The sequence below is a fragment of the Lepisosteus oculatus genome, unplaced genomic scaffold (assembly GCF_040954835.1).
Source record: "Lepisosteus oculatus isolate fLepOcu1 unplaced genomic scaffold, fLepOcu1.hap2 HAP2_SCAFFOLD_70, whole genome shotgun sequence".
In the NCBI taxonomy this organism is placed as follows: Eukaryota; Metazoa; Chordata; class Actinopteri; order Semionotiformes; family Lepisosteidae; genus Lepisosteus; species Lepisosteus oculatus.
In genome coordinates, this window is record NW_027168257.1 from 188,739 (window position 1) to 207,500 (window position 18,762).

The 18,762-nt window shown below is 44.6% G+C and overlaps 8 non-coding genes across 8 annotated transcripts; 4 read left to right on the top strand and 4 right to left on the bottom strand.

The window, feature by feature from the left end:
* Positions 1-285: 285 nt before the first annotated feature.
* Positions 286-427, bottom strand: LOC138233777 (U4 spliceosomal RNA). The gene has a single exon (XR_011187699.1). It is a non-coding gene; the product is annotated as a U4 spliceosomal RNA (small nuclear RNA).
* A 1,293-nt stretch (positions 428-1,720) lies between these two features.
* LOC138233744 (5S ribosomal RNA) lies at positions 1,721-1,839 on the top strand. Its single transcript, XR_011187673.1, has one exon. It is a non-coding gene; the product is annotated as a 5S ribosomal RNA (ribosomal RNA).
* A 637-nt stretch (positions 1,840-2,476) lies between these two features.
* LOC138233751 (U1 spliceosomal RNA) lies at positions 2,477-2,640 on the bottom strand. The gene has a single exon (XR_011187676.1). It is a non-coding gene; the product is annotated as a U1 spliceosomal RNA (small nuclear RNA).
* Positions 2,641-3,946: 1,306 nt separating this feature from the next.
* Positions 3,947-4,065, bottom strand: LOC138233752 (5S ribosomal RNA). The gene has a single exon (XR_011187677.1). It is a non-coding gene; the product is annotated as a 5S ribosomal RNA (ribosomal RNA).
* Positions 4,066-5,369: 1,304 nt separating this feature from the next.
* Positions 5,370-5,511, top strand: LOC138233778 (U4 spliceosomal RNA). The gene has a single exon (XR_011187700.1). It is a non-coding gene; the product is annotated as a U4 spliceosomal RNA (small nuclear RNA).
* Positions 5,512-12,621: 7,110 nt separating this feature from the next.
* Positions 12,622-12,703, bottom strand: trnas-gga (transfer RNA serine (anticodon GGA)). The gene has a single exon. It is a non-coding gene; the product is annotated as a tRNA-Ser (tRNA).
* A 4,227-nt stretch (positions 12,704-16,930) lies between these two features.
* Positions 16,931-17,072, top strand: LOC138233678 (U4 spliceosomal RNA). Its single transcript, XR_011187607.1, has one exon. It is a non-coding gene; the product is annotated as a U4 spliceosomal RNA (small nuclear RNA).
* A 541-nt stretch (positions 17,073-17,613) lies between these two features.
* Positions 17,614-17,687, top strand: trnai-aau (transfer RNA isoleucine (anticodon AAU)). Its single transcript has one exon. It is a non-coding gene; the product is annotated as a tRNA-Ile (tRNA).
* The last annotated feature ends 1,075 nt before the right edge of the window (positions 17,688-18,762 follow it).

Consider the following 18,762-nt stretch of genomic DNA (forward strand, 5'->3'; position numbering starts at 1 on the left):
GCGCAGTAAGTACAGACGTTTAAAAAGCTCCACTCATGCCGACGATGCAGCATGAAGAAGCGCAACCTAACTTTGACAGACAAAAGCCGGGCGCCGCTACGAGCAATATGAAATCAAACTGACAGCACACGGCGTTTCGCGCTGACTCAAAAGTGATCTCGACAGACGCTGTTCTCTGCATAACGCTGAAAGAGCTAAAGAGCGTTTCTGTTGAGACGTAACAAGCTTGTTTCTTTCTACCATGATGTTACCATGACAAAATCTGTCTTTAAACACCTTGCTCAGTCTCTGACGAGACTGTCAAAAATTGCTTTCGCCGATTGTATTGCAAACCGGCGGAAGCGGGGTATTGGGAAAAGTTTTCAACTAGCAATAATCGCGCCTCGGCTAAACCTCACAGGCTACGATACTGCCACTGCGCAAAGCTGACGGTTGCCAGGCAACCGCGGGGATCCTATGGAAATCGTTATCGATCGTCTCATGGCATGTCGTTGCTATAACGCTTCATATTTGTCGTCTTCTTCTTCTTCTAGCTTGAGGTTTTGAAGAATTTCATGACAGACAAGGGCTCCGTTGGGAACAAAGGGCGTTGTGAGAAAACCGTTGCTTATTTTCAGCAGCAGAAATACAACCCTTTAAATAAAAGATGACAGAACAATGACGAAGGTCATGCCGGGAGGAACTCATGCACTACAGAGGAAAGGGGGCGGGCACGTACAGTTCACATTCAAGCCACAAGTACTCTTCTTGGATGTTGCACAAACAAATCCTAACGTCTTGAAAGCATTGCAGCATGTTTGTGTCCCACTTCCCGTGGCTGCGGGACGACTGACACGAACGGACAAACACAATCTGTGGCGTTTAGCGTGACATAGTCTTGCAGGCATCGTGCTGTCTCACTGCAATATTATACCACTGGAGGAAACAGTCCATCTGGCCATGAAACTCATTTGAACGTCTAGCTACAGCAACTAACAATATCATGATTTATTCAGGATGTGTGGAATCAGCACGTCCCGGAGACAGCTTCCGAAATCGTGAGCATTCTCTGGTGGTAGGGGCGTTCAAGATGCCGCTCAGGTGGGAGGTAAAGTTTAGTGGTTGGGGAGTTTTTTTGAGTTTTTCATGACCTGAATGTTAATTTTTGCTTTTTTTGACTACAGAAAAATAAGGACTTAACACTAGTTGTTTAAACTTCAGTTATAATTGAAAGAAAAAAAAAACGATTTTTTTTTAGGTTTAAAAAGTCCGATATGAGTAACACTGGGAAAAGAAAAGAGAGTGCTGGGTCTTCGAAGGAGAACTCTAAGATACCTCAATCGTATATGTATAGCACTACAAAAAAATCGATGGCAACTAAAGGGAAAAGTGAAGCAGCTGCAGGGGCAGCAAGAGGGCGGAGGTGCCGCGCGCCCGGCCGACGTGTTGGACCGGTGTGCTTTACGTGCTGAAATAAACACGCGACAGCCCCGAAATGTTTCCAGAGTGCTGTGCACTGAAGACTTGCCTGGTGCTCCTCCGTGCAGATTGTTTGTCCTCCTCCAGTGCGGGACGAGCCAACACAAGGGAGCGCATTCGCCAACATCCAGGCACGCAATGCGATTTGGAAAGCAGCTCCTTTCCAAAGAGTTGCACACGAACGATCCTTCAGTCCCGCTCGGGGGGCACGGAACCCCCGCCACACACAGCTTCAAGTAGCGAGTCAGGCGCCGGGACTTTCGCTTACGGCCACACCACCCTGAACACGCCTGATCTCGTCTGATCTCGGAAGCTAAGCAGCGTCGGGCCTGGTTAGTACTTGGATGGAAGACTGCCTGGGAATACCAGGTGCTGTAAGCTTTTGCTCTCCCGGCCAGCAGGGGTCGCCGTTGGTGCCGTAGGCTTTGGGAGGAAAACCTGCAGGATGGAAAGGTGATCTATAGCCTCATCTCTAGAGATGTTTTGTTGCTGTGGCATGTGTGTGACCCATATTCAAAAAAAAAAAACCCGTCTGTAAAACGAATATCGAAGCTGCCTCTAAATCTGCAAATGAAGATGAGTCGATAAACCACTCGTTTTTCGTATAACTAGACATATATTCATTTGTTACCGATTTCATTCATTGAGCACGAATACAATAGAGGTACAGCCATTCACTGTTTGACATGTCTGCACTGGTACAGAACCGAGCAATCAGAAAACGGGTGAAACTGTCTTTAGACTCAGCATACAGTACCGAGGCCCCCCATGACCAAATAAAGGCTAACCTCGATAATCAGCCTAAAGAACGCAGACTACAGCAAAACGACTGACTTTGAAAAGGGAATGAACGTCCGGAAGGAGTAGTGGAACTAGCTTGAGATGCTTCTCCGGACCCCTAACTAAAAGCCAGCGAGAACCAGCAGCGGCGTCCACTCCTGTCGAACCGGGATCCTTCCGCAGCCACGCAGCTCGTGGTGTCCTAACCCTCCCGTATCTGATTTTGGACCAAGCACATCAGGGGAGAGCGCGAACGCAGTCCCCCACTACCAGAAATTATGCAGTCGAGATTCCCACATTTGGGGAATTCGCAGGGGTCAGCACAGCCGGAGTGCAATGGCCGAGCCTCGCCCTGGGTGAACCTCCTTCTTGATCAAGGTATCTCCCCTGCCAGGTAAGTATGAGTTAAACAGGCCCCTGCAAGCGGCCCGCACCCACAGCACAAATCGCGCAGCCTAGGCCACCTCCTCGCCCTGCACGCCACCGCCTCCTGCTGGGCCCACTCTTTCACACACTCACACGCCACACTAACACTCAAAAGTGTGGGCAAAACGAGAAAACGAGCGCGCCGTTTCCTACACATCTGCAGTCGCCGTTGCGCATTCGCAGCATGTCCCGGGATGCAATTCGGCCTCATTGCGACGTGCGCCTGCCACACACCGAACAAACCTTTTCAGCAATTTCCAAAAAACGGGCCTGCTTGCCTGCCCACAAGGCTCCGTCTCTTACCTGCTCTCCAGAGCCTGCTGCCTTCTGTGCTTTTCTCTCGGCACCGCTGCAGTGCACACAACTCCTGCAGCGGGAGGGGGGGAGAAAGTTCCCGCGCTCTGCCGCAGGGAAGGCTCGCTCCGTGCGCACACGTCCTTTCGATGCCAGTCCAACAAGTGCTCCGCATTAGCTGCGTCGGGGCTCCAATGGCCACAATGCCGGGGAATGGCACCTGTAAAGTGTTAATTGGGGCACAGGAACAGCCCGTCTCGTCTCGGGGGGGCCGGCTTCAGAGACAATACAGCAAACACAGCGGGGCGGGGGAAGAAGACGACACCACACATGCGGGTACATTCAGCTCCGGCGGGAACGAGACATTTGTCGGTCTTTTCAAGTGCCGAGAGCCGAGCAATCCTTCACTTGTATCGTTTCTCCCCGGTGACTAGATCTGGCCCTGCGACTCTCGACTGGGCTCACCCCCGGGGCAGCCCAGCAGGTGTGAGCCTGGCCGGCACCCGGATGGGAGATTCCACCCCGGAAAAGCTCCGGTTGCTGCTGCTCCTGCAAGAGGTGTGACTGGGACCAGTAGGGAGCGCTCACCCTGCGGGCTGTGTGGCTCTCTTACGCCCCAGCCTCCTGATGGCGACACTCTGCTGCACAAACAGGCGCCGTCCTTCGGGGGAGGCGTCAAACCGAGGTCCCGACCCTCCTTGGCCATTAGGAAACCCCAGGGCTCAATGAATGAAATCGGTAACAAATGAATAAATGTCTAGTTATACGAAAAACGAGTGGTTTATCGACTCATCTTCATTTGCAGATTTAGAGGCAGCTTCGATATTCGTTTTACAGACGGGTTTTTTTTTTTTGAATATGGGTCACACACATGCCACAGCAACAAAACATCTCTAGAGATGAGGCTATAGATCACCTTTCCATCCTGCAGGTTTTCCTCCCAAAGCCTACGGCACCAACGGCGACCCCTGCTGGCCGGGAGAGCAAAAGCTTACAGCACCTGGTATTCCCAGGCGGTCTCCCATCCAAGTACTAACCAGGCCCAACCCTGCTTAGCTTCCGAGATCAGACAAGATCGGGCGTGTCCAGGATGGTGTGGCCGTAAGCGAGAGCCCTGGCGCATGACTCGCTACTTGAAGCTGTGTGTGGCGGGGGTTCCATGCCCCCCGAGCGGGACTGAAGGATCGTTCGTGTGCAACTCTTTGGAAAGGAGCTGCTTTCCAAATCGCATTGCGTGCCTGGATGTTGGCGAATGCGCTCCCTTGTGTTGGCTCGTCCCGCACTGGAGGAGGACAAACAATCTGCACGGAGGAGCACCAGGCAAGTCTTCAGTGCACAGCACTCTGGAAACATTTCGGGGCTGTCGCGTGTTTATTTCAGCACGTAAAGCGCACCGGTCCAACACGTCGGCCGGGCGCGCGGCGCCTCCGCCCTCTTGCTGCCCCTGCAGCTGCTTCACTTTTCCCTTTAGTTGCCATCGATTTTTTTGTAGTGCTATACATATACGATTGAGGTATCTTAGAGTTCTCCTTCGAAGACCCAGCACTCTCTTTTCTTTTCCCAGTGTTACTCATATCGGACTTTTTAAACATAAAAGGGTTAACCCTAAAAAAATCGTTTTTTTTTTCTTTCAATTATAACTGAAGTTTAAACAACTAGTGTTAAGTCCTTATTTTTCTGTAGTCAAAAAAAGCAAAAATTAACATTCAGGTCATGAAAAACTCAAAAAAACTCCCCAACAACTAAACTTTACCTCCCACCTGAGCGCCATCTTGAACGCCCCTACCACCAGAGAATGCTCACGATTTCGGAAGCTGTCTCCGGGACGTGCTGATTCCACACATCCTGAATAAATCATGATATTGTTAGTTGCTGTAGCTAGACGTTCAAATGAGTTTCATGGCCAGATGGACTGTTTCCTCCAGCGGTATAGTATTGCAGTGAGACAGCACGATGCCTGCAAGACTATGTCACGCTAAACGCCACAGATTGTTTGTCCGTTCTTGTCAGTCGTCCCGCAGCCACGGGAAGTGGGACACAAACATGCTGCAATGCTTTCAAGACGTTAGGATTTGTTTGTGCAACATCCAAGAAGAGTACTTGTGGCTTGAATGTGAACTGTACGTGCCCGCCCCCTTTCCTCTATAGTGCATGAGTTCCTCCCGGCATGACCTTCGTCATTGTTCTGTCATCTTTTATTTAAAGGGTTGTATTTCTGCTGCTGAAAATAAGCAACGGTTTTCTCACAACGCCCTTTGTTCCCAACGGAGCCCTTGTCTGTCATGAAATTCTTCAAAACCTCAAGCTAGAAGAAGAAGAAGACGACAAATATGAAGCGTTATAGCAACGACATGCCATGAGACGATCGATAACGATTTCCATAGAATCCCCGCGGTTGCTTGGCAACCGTCAGCTTTGCGCAGTGGCAGTATCGTAGCCTGTGAGGTTTAGCCGAGGCGCGATTATTGCTAGTTGAAAACTTTTCCCAATACCCCGCTTCCGCCGGTTTGCAATACAATCGGCGAAAGCAATTTTTGACAGTCTCGTCAGAGACTGAGCAAGGTGTTTAAAGACAGATTTGGTCATGGTGATATCATGGTAGAAAGAAACGAGCTTGTTACGTGTCAACAGAAACGCTCTTTAGCTCTTTCAGCTTTATGCAGAGAACAGCGTCTGTCGAGATTACTTTTGTGTCAGCGCGAAACGCCGTGTGCTGTCAGTATGATTTCATATTGCTCGTAGCGGCGCCTGGCTTTTGTCTGTCAAACGTTAGGTTGCGCTTCTTCATGCTGCATCGTCGGCATGAGTGGAGCATTTTAAACGTCTGTACTTACTGCGCCCCATAAGAAATCGTTTGTCCCTGTTCAAAAGAGATTGTGCGATGTCCTGCAGCGTTCGCAAAGCAAACCTTTGACAGTTTGAAAAGAGGAATTTATTCTGCTTCCTGTGCGTGCAGTAGTTACAAAGTTGAACGTCTTTACACGATCTGCTGCAGTTTTCAGTGGGTGGGCTTTGTCAAATGGCTTGGAAAAACGCACTCTGTTTCGGCTCGGGAAACATCATGAGCAGTGTCCTGCATGTTTTCTGTGTATAGCTGTCTTTTAACGCGTACAGAATTCATTCGAAATCATTGATTTCTCCAATTAACAAGGGTCCCTTTTTGAACCTGCCAGAAGCATTCTTTCAATGTAACAGATTTACTCCGGGGAAGGGCAGCATGACATTGAGAGTAGCTCAAGCTTTCAGCACCTTTATCTGACTGCATGTATGCAGACACTGCTCAGAATCCCCTGTAAGATTCTCCTTCAATTCCGTTTTGCAGTGCTTTAGCTCTTTCAAAAGGCTTCGCTTTGCTAGTCACAATCCAAGGCTCATGACAGCATTTGAAAACATTTGCAACTGCATTGGCCGGGAATCGAACCTGGGTCAACTGCTTTGAAGGCAGCTATGCGCAACACTGGCTCGCTCCAGAGTAAATTTCACGTCGAGGGCATATTTTTTTCCATTTTACCGTGAGTCGGGCTCAGCTGCACAGAGGAGAGAGCAGAGCAATGAGGTCACGGGGAAGAAGGGACAATTTTATGATGCTTTGGAAGATAATGTTTTTTTTTTCTTATACTGAAAATGAAAGGTAGTTGTTTCTATATGGACTCAGTCTTTGGAATTTGTATATATATATTTCAGTGATCCCTCAGCCATTCCTTCTGTATTGTAATTCAATTTCTCTTTTAAAATTCCTTCCCCACTTCTAGGACCTGCAGTTGCTGAACTCCACAATGGCTTCTATTGGAAAGTCTGTGACTGAGACCAAGTAAGTGCTCACTTTTTTATGAAACCATTATTTATTTTGGAGCAATGAGCAATTCTTATATAAATGCAATAAAATCATTATGCTCAAACTATGAGAGAGAAAATTAAGGATAATTTAAGAAATCAGTCTTAGCTTGTTTCTATACACAGATGGTATTATTTATTTTCAAAGGAAACCCGCGAGGATTCCCCTGGTGTGCAAGATGTGCCTGAATACTCTTGATCAGCTTCCTGCTCACTTGAAGAGGGCGTGTATGAAGCACGCCACGGCAGAAGAGATCAGGATGGCCTCTCAACAGGCGAGGGAGGACATGATGAATCACCTGAAGAATGGGGTCATCGTGGATTACCACAGAATAGAGATCGTGTCTGGTGAGGCAAACAGGATAGTGGTTGTAAGACTGCTAGAGTCCTTGGGCCTTTTTGTACATGGGAAGCCTGAAGACACATTGGCAAGGTGAGATATTTTTAATCTGTAAGGCTTCTGTAGTTTCTTTTTGAAATCATTGTTACAACATATTATGTAAAAGCATGTTGAAAAGAATATACCTGCATTCCAGCGGCCCTGAGCAAGAGGCCGCAGTCCAGGAGGAAGAGATGCCAGAGGCTGCTCTAGAAACTGAAACAGAAGCGGATAAGGAAGGGGAAGATGTGAGCTCTGAAGAACTCTATCAGCAGTAAGACTTTTTATTTTTCAGATGTATCTATTTTTTACTAAAATTCTAATTTGTCTTATAGGTATAAAATGTTTAAACCGGTGTTTTATATCCTTACAGGCCCTGAGTAGTTAAAAAGTATCAGCAGGCCGGAAGAGAGTGGCCCAAGCTGGACTCTATAGAAAGCACTCCCTGGATGCTCCTCTCCTGATTGGATTCAAACAGTACCTTACCAAGGATCTGGGAGTGGCAAATTATTCTCAGGAGGTATTTATTTTTTAAACGCATTAAAAATTAAGCAATGGTATCTTCATTGTAAATGTTTTTATTTCTTAGCTTAAAATTCACCCATGTGAAATGATGTCAGCCATAAACATCATGACTCTATATTTCCTACCTGAATCTATTCTACTTAAATTATTACATTATACACAATTTGAGTTCATTTTAAAAAGTAAAAGGTAATGAAAGGAATGCATTTTTAAAAGAAAGATAATACCGATATGCATGTGATAATCTTCCTTATATCATGTAGTGCGTCATTTGGACACTTTGTGGGCTTGAAATACAAAGAAAATCATGTTCTATGGTACAAGATAAATACAAAAACTTAAGCTTTTATTTTAATTAGACTTGTTTATAAAGCATAAGCAATCATTTATTACATCGCTTCTTGAATTAAATCTTTTGACAAGAGGTAAGACTTCTATTTTACATTTAAACCCATGTTTAGCTGCGTTTTTTAGATTTAACTGAACCAATTTCTGTGTGTGATAATGTCCTTGAATTCTGACAACATCACACTAAATTACATGATATAAAACAGCTAATGTTTCTAGAGATAAAGTTTCTGGGATGCTTCTAATTACTTTTTATTACCAGGGACAGTTTAATTCACCTTGTACAGTACTGAAAGACCAAGATGCTTTTTTTAAAGTTATTTAACATTTTATAGAACTTTTTCTACTATGGCAACATGATGAGCTTGGTGAAACTTGGAAAAATACTGCTTGGCCACTTATCTTAAGATAAAGATAGGATAAAGGTTTATCTTTTGCACCTACCTGACCCCCAGGGAAGGCCAATGCTTTCTAAGTTGATGGTTCCCTACAGTAGACTGTACCTTATCTTCAAAGGTAATGTATATTGACCCAAATCAGTTTTGGAATCCAATCTACTGCCGAGATGGAGCACATCCTTTTTTCAGGATTTTAGCATCATACGTTTGGTATATTTAGTCCCTAATGCTGAAAGAAATGATCATAGAACATGACATCTAACCTTACCTGTGGTGTCTTTAATCCCTATTGCTCAATGCATGGTGTACGTACTGCATACATGTGTCTTGAGAATGAGGAATGGGCCCCTGAGACAGTAATTTGCCTGTTTCACAAATGATCGTATTTTACTAGAGATTCTGTTTGGGATTCAGATGTGCATTCGGACAGCAATCCCTTTCAAGAAATGATACGTTCTGGATGAGGTCAAAGGTGCTGGAACACTGTATTTAGGATGTGTTTGCAGAGACTATGTGTCTCCTGCTTCAACGCAGTGATAAATAGATGTGCTCCTGTAATTCATTGGTACATGCCCAGGGCAGTAAGCAGTCTGAGGATTTATTTCCAGACGGCATAGAGCAGTGAAGTAGTGTAGTAGAGCAACACACTGGATCATTTTATTATTAGAATCTATTCTACTTAAATTATTACATTATACACAACTTGAGTTCATTTTAAAAAGTAAAAGATAATGAAAGGAATGCATTTTCATAAGAAAGATAATACTGATATGCATGTGATAATCTTCTTTATATCATGTAGTGCGTCATTTGGACACTTTGTGGGCTTGAAATACAAAGAAAATCATGTTCTATGGTACAAGATAAATACAAAACTTTAGCTTTTATTTTAATTAGATTTGTTTATAAAGCATAAGCAATCATTTATTACATTAATATATGTGAAAATAACATTTTAGCATCATATTATTACATACAGGTCTCTAGCTTCAACACAGTGATATATATATGCTCAGTGATTTATTGGTACATGCCCAGGTCAATAATCAGAATGAGGATTTATTTCCAGACGGGCTACAGGTAGTGTTGTGAAATACTTCAACACACTGGATCGCAGATTTAGACCCCCTGCACTCTTACTACTTAAAAACCAAAGAAATGAAGATATGTAGCAATCACATTGTAACAGGGGTGACAGTGACTTAATGCTTATACTAGTGGACTTCTGGTACCTTTAGGGTAAGGTGTTCCCTGAAGGGCTCTCAAACCCCGCATTTCAGATGCCTAGCTGTATCGCTGATGTGTTGCACCTCAGAATCACTTTTAAACCTTACCTCTGGTATCTTTAATCCCTATTGCTCAACGCATGGTGAAAGTATTGCATAAATGTGTCTGAAAATGAGCAATGGGCACCTGAGAGACTCATTTGCCTGTTTCACAAATGATCATATTTGACTAGAGATTCTGTTTGGGATTCAGTTGTGCATTCTGACAGCAATCCCTTTCAAAAAACGATACATTCTGGATGAGGTCAAAGGTGCAGGAACACTGTATTTAGGATGTGTTTGCACTTATGAGGATTTATTTCCAGATGTGCTAGGGGTAGTGTTGTGAAATACTTCAACACACTGGATCGCAGGTTTAAACCCCCTGCACTCTTACTCCTTAAAAACCAACAAATGCAGATATGTAGCAATCATATTGTAGCAGACACTCATTTGCCTGTTTCACAAATGATCATATTCTACTAGAGATTCTGTTTGGGATACGGATGTGCATTCTGACAGCAATCTCTTTCAAAAAATGATTTTACCTTATCGCGGCATTGCCATTCTTGCCTCTTTGGACAATATCTCCATCTTGTGGTCGTTGTTGGTAATGTCTAGACAATATCTCCATCTTGTGGTCGTTCTTGGTAATGTCTTCTTATGCCCTTTTTTATTTCAATTCTCTATTAGTTGATTCTAGAATCTCTACAATAGAGTTGAAAACATCAGTTTTAAAGCAGACAATATGACATTATTTATAGTCCAATTAGAAATGTATTACCCTGATAGATATCCCAACACCCGGAATGTATTGATACCATATCCCCAGTAATGCTCCTCAGGCCTAACAAGCACACTGTTGGTCTTAGGAAGCATCAGACACAGAAACGGTAACAACATCCTTCTTTCTGTTCACTCAGTCTCTGGTGCCGTGGGTCAGTGAAAGTGCGATGCGCGGATCCAGCGATCTCATCCTGTCACTCAGATGGCACAATCAGTAATTGGTGGCAGTTGATATGGTCCCTCCCAGCAGGATTGCAACATCTGGCAGGGTATCTCTTCTTCACCTACACCCACTCGCCAGGTATCCGGTCGTGTCTCCCCTCTGCTGGAGGTCCCCAAGCGTCCGGCACCTGTTCACAAGCCCTGTGCACCGCTTCAGTTAACAAACCTACAACACTTTAATAGAGAGTTATCTACCCACGGTGTCCCTTCAGTTGATATTTCCTTAGTTGGTCTTTCAGACTGTGGGTGATTGGGGCAATGTGACTTCCAACTTACCCCTAGTGAGGCAATTACAGCCTGGCACACCTTCCCAGTGTAGTCTGCCCCTAGATCAGTATCCAAGGGGCAGGGCAGTCCATACCCTGGGATCATCTTTGTCATACACTTGGGTATGTGCCAGCCCACATCACATCATCATACAACCCCACATTCTTTACACATTTGTTCTAACCACTATTAAACATCTATTAAAGGCCTCAACCTGAATTCTCCCCTTTCCCCAATAGAGGTTTCACAGGGGTCTCAGACTCCCGCTCTCCCAGTGCAGCTCGTCTGGCATCTGCATCTGCATGGTTGTTACCTTGAGTTACTGGAATTCTTTATTTATTGTGTTATTTACACCTTACTCAAGCTGCTTCTGTCGGCAGCTGTAAAACTACAAATCAGTTCAGAGACAAGCCTAGTATTCTTAACTGGAGTCCCTGCCGTTGTGAGAGAATCCTATTTCTCCATAGCCATCCAGAATTGTGGCCTACATGCAACAAATACATACATTATATACATATACAGTAACCCTTTGTCCACACTTACATACAAAGGAATGGTTGATCCATCTGAGGAAACCCCAGTCTCAGCACCTGTAAGAGAGCTTGTTTCAAATTATTATAGGCGGCTTTTGTTGCGGGAACCAAGGCAATCTTGTCCTTGTACTGCACTCCCCCCTTAAGCAGATCTGTTAAGAGTTGTGCTCACCCTGTAAAAACATTGCACCCAAGCCCTGTTAAAATTTCACAATGCTAGACACAAAAGGGCCTTATCATAACTGCTTCTATTAGACACTCTAAAGCTGAAGCAACTCAGACTTGTGGGTTTCCTCGTCAGGGGAAGCACTCAGAATACTATCAACATACTGAGTGATCACAGTCAGTTGAAGCCACGTGATACCCTGTTCTGGATAGTCATTCTTTGTAATGCATAATATTCCAACCCAATAGATCTGGGATAAAACCACCCATTAAAATCTGGTACTCGGCAAGTAAAACTTGCTGCCCCAATACTCCTGTGGCCTCCTGCCGTCTCCCCATATACATTACTCTATAGCACACTGTTGAACAGAGGAGTGAAACAAGCATGACAGTAGTGCTCCAGTATCCCATAACAGAGAAACCAACACTCCATTAACAGTACATTTTTATCCACTGGACTGGGACAGACTTAGGGAGGGTACAAGGGATTTACAGGATCTAATCGTTAGGTAAACAGATCTTCTCACAAGACGTTATTCTCCCCAGTCTCGATTCTAAACCTACAGCGTTTCAGCATGTCTGAGACATTCGAATAAACCCAAATTGTTTCCTCTATTGCAACTAATTGTATAAAAATACAAACACTGTTTATCTAACTACTTTTACGTCCACCTGTACTGTACTTATACTTTCAGACGCTCTTATATTTTCCAATCTCCTTAAGTTGATTTTCGTCAAGTCTCTTTAGTTACGTCTCTAGCCAGTCCCGCTGGCTAAACACACTTACACCGTCATTTAGCTGCAAAAAGGCATTCGCGGATGCTGAAGAATTTATTTCCAAGGCAGCGGGTACAAGCGATTTGGCGTTTTAAAACCACCAGGAACAGCAAAGAGGCACGCTTCTTTCCTTGCGCCGGAACACAAGGACTGGAGGCGGACAACCTAGTCGGCAGGATTCGAACTTGCGCGGGGAGACCCCAATGGATTTCCAATCCATCGCTTTAATCACTCGGCCACGACTACAGCAAGCCCCACCGCCGCTGCGTTCTTGCTACAATCTTACCTGGATCGCGAGGCGCCGGCGGAAGCCTATTTCAAAGTCATTCTCCGTTTAAAAAAAACATTTCCAAAATACAAGCCTTGCAGACAGACACGCCTCAGAGGACTTAAGGGTGGCTTCATGTCGGAATGATAAAGTCTCCCCGTCCGGACATGAAAATGCCACTTTGTTACACACAAAAAAAGAATCAACAACAGAGAAATGTCCACAAGCATTTGAAAAGCCGCACCACGTCGCACTTGAAATAGCTCTTACATTAGTGGTAGACGCAGGAATCGCCTTTTTATTTACGCTCTTACCAACGCGATGGAAAGCAAAACAAAGCAAAGCAGAGCAAAACAAAACGAACAAACGAAAACCCTCACGTCCCACACTTGCATGTAAGGCCGTTACGTGCCCAAGCGGTATTGTATGTCATCCTAGCACTGCAGCCCGGGGCGTACGGTATATGGGAACGAGCGCACGCCACGAATCGTCTCGAATCACTCCCTACAGCTGTAAGGCACCTTGAAGTGTGCACCCCCAACATTCTTCCTTGCGCATCTGTGAAATCTAAATTAAATCTCACGTTGGGGGCATATTTTTTTCCACTTTATCATGAGTCGGGCTCGGCTGCACAGAGGTGAGAGCAGAGCAATGAGGTCACGGGGACAGGGGAGTTACACGCTGGCGGTTTGAATACGCGGAAGATCACTGAGGGATCCACAGTATATGGACCCTCCGTGCTCCATCAGTCCACACTCCGGACTCTGAATCCTGCCATCCGAGTTAAGATCTCGGCGAAACCTGAGGCGCAGTTCCTTCTTAAAACGTAATCTGGTGAGCATTTCTAGAATCATACTTGTATAGATGCAGCCTTTAATGTGTTGCTAGGTTAAAATTGATGACTTCTTGAACTTCAGTAGGCAACTGCCCTCTTGATTTTGGATTTAATTTCTTTATTACAGGGGCGCATTTATGAAGACAGAGTCATGTTCAGGTACTTTGCTTGATGGAGGAAGCTCATTTCGGACTCTGTTATCTGCTCACCTGGAAAGGTCTGCTGTACTACTACAAGAGAGAAGTAGAGTCTGGAAGAAGGGACAATTTTATGATGCTTTGGAAGATAATGTTTTTTTTTCTTTGAAATCGAAATGAATCAGAATATCAGTGCAAAAGACAAACTCTTGGTTTGGTTTAAAGAGATATGGTTTTAAAACAGACAACATGTAGAAAACAGGTGTTTCTCACTTTTGGAAAAGAATGGACCGCGGGTAATATTTTACTAGTTGCAGTGCTGAGCTCACTGGGTTAAAGTCCTGCAGTGTCACACCAGGGCCAGTGGCGCAATGGATAACGCGTCTGACTACGGATTAGGAGATTGTAAATTCGACTCCTGGCTGGCTCGGGTCGTTTTTAAACGCATCAGGCTACTCCCTTAGTAGCCTGTGCTACTTACTGCATTGTAATCGTACCCAGTAAGAGATTTCCTTCATGTAAATGAACTGCACCTGACAGCTTTAGAAAAACACCTGGGCTCAGTACGGTGCTGAGAGCTCAGCGTTGCTGTTGTTCTAATTAGAACGCACTGCATCGGCTATGAACCCGAACTTTTCAATTATTCCGATCAGTAAGTCAACACGTAGTCCACATGAAGGTAGGAATATTCTCTTGTCTGTCTCTTGTTTGTATAGAACTGAATGTCCCTGACAATGTACTGTTAGTTTTAATTGAAGAACGGCATTTGTGTTCAAATATACCAGACAAGTTTACGTAACTGCTCATGCGACACTCAGTTGTAATTAGTCAAGAAATAAAGTCGAACAACAGCTGCGGGTTTGATTCTGAACGTATCAGATTGCAGCGCGTTTTACTTCCATTGACAAATGATAGAGATTCGAAGAGAGATCCTTCAGACCAGCAAGCAAACCCACGGCTATTTCGGTTTTCTATCTAGGCAACGTTGGTGTCTGCAATAGCATACATGAAAGCGTGATGCAATTTCTGTGGCTACTTGATTATAATGCTTTTTTTTATTTTTATTAAACATGTAGAATTTACAAATACAAATACAACAAGAGGATCAGAGTCATGTACAAGAGAAAAAAAACGCAGCAGAAAAAAAACATTTAACTACCAGAGGTAATTAAGTAATTATGTGATCAAATTGTATATTTTACACGTATCATATTTTCCTTGCTTTAATATTTCTCAATTATAAACTTTAGTTTCAACATGCATGCGTTTCCTGTAAAAAAATAAAACTCAGCACAGTTTTTTACAAAACAAAAAAAACGTTTTTCTTTTAACAACATTTCGAGTACCTCTGGCATTCATGAAAAAGACATACACAAAAGCAAATAACTAACTCTAAGACTATCTAAACTATTGAGTTTTTCAAAGAACCAGAACTATAACAGTCCTTAACACTTAACTACACCATTCCAAACTAACACTAAAGAAACACTAGTATATACTGGTATAACAAATAAAACCAAACATAATCATTAACTGAGCAGTCACTGGGAGCAAATCTCCTTCCCGTCCACAAAGGCCCTCGCTCCCACAAAGTAGGGTCTCCTCCCCTCTCTTCTGGCAGCTTCAACCTGGGGCCACAGCTGGTTCCTGGTGCTCCTGTCCGCGGCAGACAGTTCCTCTGCAAACCTCAGTTTGTTCCCATTCAAATACTCATTCCCCCTCGCCGCTCGCCAGAGCATGTCCCTCGCCGTCCTCTTGGTGAACTGTATTATAATCGATCTGGGGCGCACTTGCCCAGACATGTTCGCTCTCCCGAGCCTGTGAACAAAGTCAATGGCCGATATTACGTCCTCCTGGTCCGGCAGGGTCCTTTTACAGATACCCTTCACTGTTGCAACAAGGTCCTTATCACGTTCCTCTTTAACTCCAAATAATTTTAAATTCCATCGTCGACAGTATCTATCTACATCGTTCACTTTCAATTCAAGTTCTTTAATATGCTTTTCTTGTTCGGTATTTACTTGTTTAAGAACTTTTACTTCACTCTTTAAGTCTTCAACCTCTTTAAACACACAGTCCATGGACTTTTTAAGACTTTCGATTGCGACTGTATTAAATCGAATCATTTCCTTCAGCTCACCCATCATGTTAAAGATGTTGGTTTGGAGCTCCTCCAGCGTCAGGTCGCCCCTTCCTCTCTTGGCCGCCGGGGTTTTCACAGGTGTGCTGGGCAGGGACTCCGGCTCTACCGTACGAGCGCATCTCCAGCACTCTTTCCACGTCCCCTCCAGCTGCTTCACTTTTCCCTGTAGTTCCATCGATTTTCTTGTAGTGCTATACATATACGATTGAGGTATCTTAGATTTCTCCTTCGAGGACCCAGCACTCTTTTCTTTTCCCAGTGTTACTCATATCGAAATTCTTAAACCTAAAAAAAATCGTTTTTTTTTCTTTCAATTATAACTGAAGTTTAAACAACTAGTGTTAAGTCCTTATTTTTCTGTAGTCAAAAAAAGCAAAAATTAACATTCAGGTCATGAAAAACTAAAAAAAACTCCTCAACCACTAAACTTTACCTCCCACCTGAGCGCCATCTTGAACGCCCCTACCACCAGAGAATGCTCACGATTTCGGAAGCTGTCTCCGGGACGTGCTGATTCCACACATCCTGAATAAATCATGATATAGTTAGTTGCTGTAGCTAGACGTTTAAATGAGTTTCATGGCCAGATGGACTGTTTCCTCCAGCGGTATAGTATTGCAGTGAGACAGCACGATGCCTGCAAGACTATGTCACGCTAAACGCCACAGATTGTGTTTGTCCGTTCGTGTCAGTCGTCCTGCAGCCACGGGAAGTGGGACACAAACATGCTGCAATGCTTTCAAGACGTTAGGATTTGTTTGTGCAACATCCGAGAAGAGTACTTGTGGCTTGAATGTGAACTGTACGTGCCCGCCCCCTTTCCTCTGTAGTGCATGAGTTCCTCCCGGCATGCCCTTCCTCATTGTTCTGTCATCTTGTATTTAAAGGGTTGTATTTCTGCTGCTGAAAATAAGCAACGGTTTTCTCACAACGCCCTTTGTTCCCGACGGAGACCTTGTCTGCCATGAAATTCTTCAAAACCTCAAGCTAGATGAAGAAGAGGACAAATATGAAGCGTTACAGAAACGACATGCCATGAGACTATCGATAACGATTTCCATAGGATCCCCGCGGTTGCCTGGCAACTATCAGCTTTGCGCAGTGGCAGTATCGTAGCCTGTGAGGTTTAGCCGAGGCGCGATTATTGCTAGTTGAAAACTTTTCCCAATACCCCGCTTCCGCCGGTTTGCAATACAATCGGCGAAAGCAATTTTTGACAGTGTCGTCAGAGACTGAGCAAGGTGCTTAAAGACAGATTTGGTCATGGTGACATCATGGTAGAAAGAAACGAGCTTGTTACGTCTCAACAGAAACGCTCTTTAGCTCTTTCAGCGTTATGCAGAGAACAGCGTCTGTCGAGATCACTTTTGAGTCAGCGCGAAACGCCGTGTGCTGTCAGTTTGATTTCATATTGCTCGTAGCGGCGCCCGGCCTTTGTCTGTCAAATGTTAGGTTGCGCTTCTTCATGCTGCATCGTCGGCATGAGTGGAGCTTTTTAAACGTCTGTACTTACTGCGCCCCATAAGAAATCGTTCGTCCCTGTTCAAAAGAGATTGTGCGATGTCCTGCAGCGTTCGCAAAGCAAACCTTTGACAGTTTGAAAAGAGGAATTTATTCTGCTTCCTGTGCGTGCAGTAATTACAAAGTTGAACGTCTTTACACGATCTGCTGCAGTTTTCAGTGGGCGGGCTTTGTCAAATTGCTTGGAAAAATGCAGTTTCGGCTCGGGAAACATCATGAGCAGTGTCAGCACAGAGAGGACCACTGTCGTGAGGCCGGTTAGCTCAGTTGGTTAGAGTGTGGTGCTAATAACGCCAAGGTCGTGGGTTCGAGCCCCGTACGGGCCAGGTCCTTTTCTCCTCTCTTACCAAAGCTGTTAGGTTCCTTTCCGTGGTGAGAGGGGTTGTCATGCAACGCTGCCACATAGTGCCGACAGACAAGAGTGTTGCGGGAGAAGAGAAAAGTGTTTGAAGTTTTAAGAGTGTATTAGGTGGAGCCAAAATCAAGTGTCACAAATGCAAGTGGGAGGATTTCCAATGTTTAATATGGTAAAAATAAGCAGAAGTTATCTGCCGGTCATGGCACAGTCTGCCATGCTTTTGTCATATACTGTAAAGTGGTGTCGAACTGGAGCCTCACCATTTGCATATGTGAGGCTCCAGTTATACATCGAGTGTCACGTTAAATGACAAAAATCAAGAGAGTTAAAGCAGCTGGAGAGGTTTTCTTACAACTTTTGAGCTGACACAGTTTTGGAAAATGTTTCCTTCACGCTGCACTGTACAACATAGGCAGCCAAGAGTCTCCAAAACAAAACAGAATTGACAGATAGGAGAAAATTCCCACTCGTCCTGAAGTTCCCAAAATCCAGCACTGAGCGTAAACAAAGTGTCTAAGTAGCGTGGGAATGCTAACCCTAACCCTAGCTGGAGTTTGAGCAATCCAGCACTGAGCGTAAAAAGATGAGTCAAAGTAATGTCTAATCTGATTAGTTTCCTTAGAGCTGGTTCAGAGTTTGTTCAAGAATTTACCTTTCACAGATGCGCAAAGAAGAATGTTGGGGGTGCACGCTTCAAGGTGCCTTACAGCTGTAGGGAGTGATTCGAGACGATTCGTGGCGTGTGCTCGTTCCCATATACCGTACGCCCCGGGGTGCAGTGCTAGGATGACATACAATACCGCTTGGGCACGTAACGGTGTTATTTGCAAGTGCGGGACGTGAGGGTTTTTGTTTGTTCGTTGTTTTGCTCTGCTTTGCTTTGTTTTGCTTTCCATCGCGTTGGTAAGAGCGTAAATAAAAAGGCGATTCCTGCGTCTACCACTAATGTAAGAGCTATTTCAAGTGCGGCGTGGTGCGGCTTTTCAAATGCTCAACAGGATGACTTTGCATGCACGCGTGCTTTCATGAAGTCGTGTGTGCAA